Below are 4,480 nucleotides of genomic sequence, written 5' to 3' on the forward strand. Positions count from 1 at the left end.
AACTTGATGTATGCTGGGAATGATATGGCCCTTTGTGTGGGTTGGGATGAGGAATGGGATAGGTGGTCTCTTATAGATCAACTGCATAAAACCAAAATTAAAATTTCCACCCCGGCTTGTCCTAGGCACAGCCATTGATCATCCTAAGTAATCTTTAAGAATTCGAAGCACGTTGGATGAGCAGTGTCTCTCTTTTTTATTTATTTATTTATTTATTTATTTTTATTATTATTATTATTATACTTTACGTTTTATGGTACATGTGCACAATGTGCAGGTAAGTTACATATGTATACATGTGCCATGCTGGTGCGCTGCACCCACTAACTCGTCATCTAGCATTAGGTATATCTCCCAATGCTATCCCTCCCCCCTCCCCCCACCCCACAACAGTCCCCGAAGTGTGATGTTCCCCTTCCTGTGTCCATGTGTTCTCATTGTTCAATTCCCACGTATGAGTGAGAATATGCGGTGTTTGCTTTTTGTTCTTGCGATAGTTTACTGAGAATGATGATTTCCAATTTCATCCATGTCCCTACAAAGGACATGAACTCATCATTTTTTATGGCTGCATAGTATTCCATGGTGTATATGTGCCACATTTTCTGAATCCAGTCTATCATTGTTGGACATTTGGGTTGGTTCCAAGTCTTTGCTATTGTGAATAATGCCGCAATAAACATACGTGTGCATGTGTCTTTATAGCAGCATGATTTATAGTCCTTTGGGTATATACCCAGTAATGGGATGGCTGGGTCGAATGGAATTTCTAGTTCTAGATCCCTGAGGAATCGCCACACTGACTTCCACAAGGGTTGAACTAGTTTACAGTCCCACCAACAGTGTAAAAGTGTTCCTATTTCTCCACATCCTCTCCAGCACCTGTTGTCTCCTGACTTTTTAATGATTGCCATTCTAACTGGTGTGAGATGGTATCTCATTGTGGTTTTGATTTGCATTTCTCTGATGGCCAGTGATGGTGAGCATTTTTTCATGTGTTTTTTGGCTGCATAAATGTCTTCTTTTGAGAAGTGTCTGTTCATATCCTTCGCCCACTTTTTGATGGGGTTGTTTGTTTTTTTCTTGTAAATTTGTTGGAGTTCATTGTAGATTCTGGATATTAGCCCTTTGTCAGATGAGTAGGTTGCGAAAATTTTCTCCCATTTTGTAGGTTGCCTGTTCACTCTGATGGTAGTTTCCTTTGCTGTGCAGAAGCTCTTTAGTTTAATTAGATCCCATTTGTGAATTTTGGCTTTTGTTGCCATTGCTTTTGGTGTTTTAGACATGAAGTCCTTGCCCATGCCTATGTCCTGAATGGTAATGCCTAGGTTTTCTTCTAGGGTTTTTATGGTTTTAGGTCTAACATTTAAGTCTTTAATCCATCTTGAATTGATTTTTGTATAAGGTGTAAGGAAGGGATCCAGTTTCAGCTTTCTACATATGGCTAGCCAGTTTTCCCAGCACCATTTATTAAATAGGGAATCCTTTCCCCATTGCTTGTTTTTGTCAGGTTTGTCAAAGATCAGATAGTTGTAGATATGTGGCATTATTTCTGAGGGCTCTGTTCTGTTCCATTGATCTATATCTCTGTTTTGGTACCAGTACCATGCTGTTTTGGTTACTGTAGCCTTGTAGTATAGTTTGAAGTCAGGTAGTGTGATGCCTCCAGCTTTGTTCTTTTGGCTTAGGATTGACTTGGCGATGTGGGCTCTTTTTTGGTTCCATATGAACTTTAAAGTAGTTTTTTCCAATTCTGTGAAGAAAGTCATTGGTAGCTTGATGGGGATGGCATTGAATCTGTAAATTACCTTGGGAAGGATGGCCATTTTCACGATATTGATTCTTCCTACCCATGAGCATGGAATGTTCTTCCATTTGTTTGTATCCTCTTTTATTTCCTTGAGCAGTGGTTTGTAGTTCTCCTTGAAGAGGTCCTTCACATCCCTTGTAAGTTGGATTCCTAGGTATTTTATTCTCTTTGAAGCAGTTGTGAATGGGAGTTCACTCATGATTTGGCTCTCTGTTTGTCTGTTATTGATGTATAAGAATGCTTGTGATTTTTGTACATTGATTTTGTATCCTGAGACTTTGCTGAAGTTGCTTATCAGCTTAAGGAGATTTTGGGCTGAGACAATGGGGTTTTCTAGATATACAATCATGTCATCTGCAAACAGGGACAATTTGACTTCCTCTTTTCCTAATTGAATACCCTTTATTTCCTTCTCCTGCCTAATTGCCCTGGCCAGAACTTCCAACACTATGTTGAATAGGAGTGGTGAGAGAGGGCATCCCTGTCTTGTGCCAGTTTTCAAAGGGAATGCTTCCAGTTTTTTCCCATTCAGTATGATATTGGCTGTGGGTTTGTCATAGATAGCTCTTATTATTTTGAGATACGTCCCACATGATCAAGTGGGCTTCATCCCTGGGATGCAAGGCTGGTTCAATATACGCAAATCAATAAATGTAATCCAGCATATAAACAGAACCAAAGACAAAAACCACATGATTATCTCAATAGATGCAGAAAAGGCCTTTGACAAAATTCAACAACCCTTCATGCTAAAAGCTCTCAATAAATTAGGTATTGATGGGACGTATCTCAAAAATAATAAGAGCGGTGTCTCTCATATTCAGATTTTGCCTGCAAAGTCACAATGGTCATAATTGTAACTTTCCTATCCTAAAAAAGCACATATTGTTTATATAATCTTTGTGATGGACAACTTTGCTACTATCTCTGAAGTGCCCTGGTTCTTCCTGGAACTGTTATGAAATTGAACAGCTCGTTAACTGTGTAAAATCCCTGATTCCAAGGAAGTGTATCATACTAGATCTCCTGTCTTCCAGAAAGTGTTTTCTTCCATCCAAATATCTGTTACTCTCAGAACAACAGACACCACCCAGGGCTCAGAAAGCTTGTTTCTAAAGATTTTGTGTTAAAAAGGGAAGAACGCAGGCATGATCAAATATGTGGCAAACTTTGTGGTGTGCCCAGATGGAATGTTGACGTTCAGGGGTAGAGCATCAGGAAAAAGCCACATTCATGTTTGGTATTGTTTCAAGCCAGATGCCCTTGGTTTAATTTATTTGTTAAAGACTCATCGAGCATCTGCTACCTGCCACATGTAATGCCAAGGTCTAGAGTTAAATAAGACACAGACTGTGATTTTGAGAAATTTACCGACATGTGAAGGCATTGACAGGTTTGAAGACCATCATAATACCAAGAAGAACACGGAAAATGTCATGAGAGATGAAGGGAGAGATGGGGAAATTTGCAGCAGCGGAGCACGTTCTGAATGGGGATGTGAGACCATGTCTTCGTAAAGGGTCACTTGAAGACAGACAGCTGGGACAGTGTAGGGTTTTCATAGACCGACTGTGGAGAGATGTTGCAGCCAGAAAGAACATTCTAGGGCCATCTCTGAAGAAAGGGAGTGTGGAGGTTCAGGAGGTAGTGGATGGCCTGTAGTGGTTTCAGGCAAAGCCCTCTCCTCGGAGACCCTGGAAGAGAACCTAGAAGGATAAGCTGACAACGTGGTGACCAGATGTCTTCTTTTCCCAAGATAGCCCTATTTACACCTGATCTCCCAACACTTCTATTATCACCATTGCTAATTCTTCCTCTCAAAAATATCTTGGTTCAGAGAGACAATGAATGATATAGATGGGCTGGTATTCTTGGTTAGTATTTTTAATACAGCAAATTTCTTCCATTCTAAAAGAACTATTTTCATTATAACTACTAATTTAGTAGGATATGCATTTTTCTTGACTTTTTTATGTTAATGGAGCAGAATAGGAAATTGTATGTGATATGGTTTGAAATGTCTAAAGAAGGACCAATATCCAAAAATCTCTCATGCAGAAATGCCTGAAATTCAAGAATATAGTCATACTAATAATGATAACCAGCATGGGTAGGTAATGAGATTTATACCAGGCGCTATACAGTTTTTGCTAGCTTATTTAAATTATTTAATCTTGGCGACAACCCCAGAAGAAGTACGGATGGTTTGTTATGTTCATCTGTTAGGAGGAAAAACAGAGGCTCACAGGGCTAACTCAGGTCCTGAAGGGGTGGAGCTAGGGAGTAACAGAGGCGGAATGTGAACCCAGGCAGTCTTCTTAGCTAAAAGCCATGCTTCAGCCCGGTGAGGAAAATCACACAATTCCTGGGAGTGTGGCTCTTAGGATATGTTAACCATGAAGGTTATGAAAATGATGGAGTCTTTCAGTTTACAAAGTACTTTTATATGTTTTCTTATTTACTCCAAACAGCAATGTATAGCAAACAGTTCCCCTACAGATACTCAGAGATGTTAAACACCTAATGAAGCTTCATGAACACCTAAGCTGCTGTTGAACTGGGCCCCAGTTCAGATCGTTAGATTTCAAGCTTCTTTTCACACACAGTTCTACCTCAGTCTTTGCATTCTATGAGTAAACATGTTTAATGGAAACTTACATGAGAGATGAC

The sequence above is a fragment of the Pongo pygmaeus genome, chromosome 4 (genome assembly GCF_028885625.2).
Source record: "Pongo pygmaeus isolate AG05252 chromosome 4, NHGRI_mPonPyg2-v2.0_pri, whole genome shotgun sequence".
NCBI lineage: Eukaryota > Metazoa > Chordata > Mammalia > Primates > Hominidae > Pongo > Pongo pygmaeus.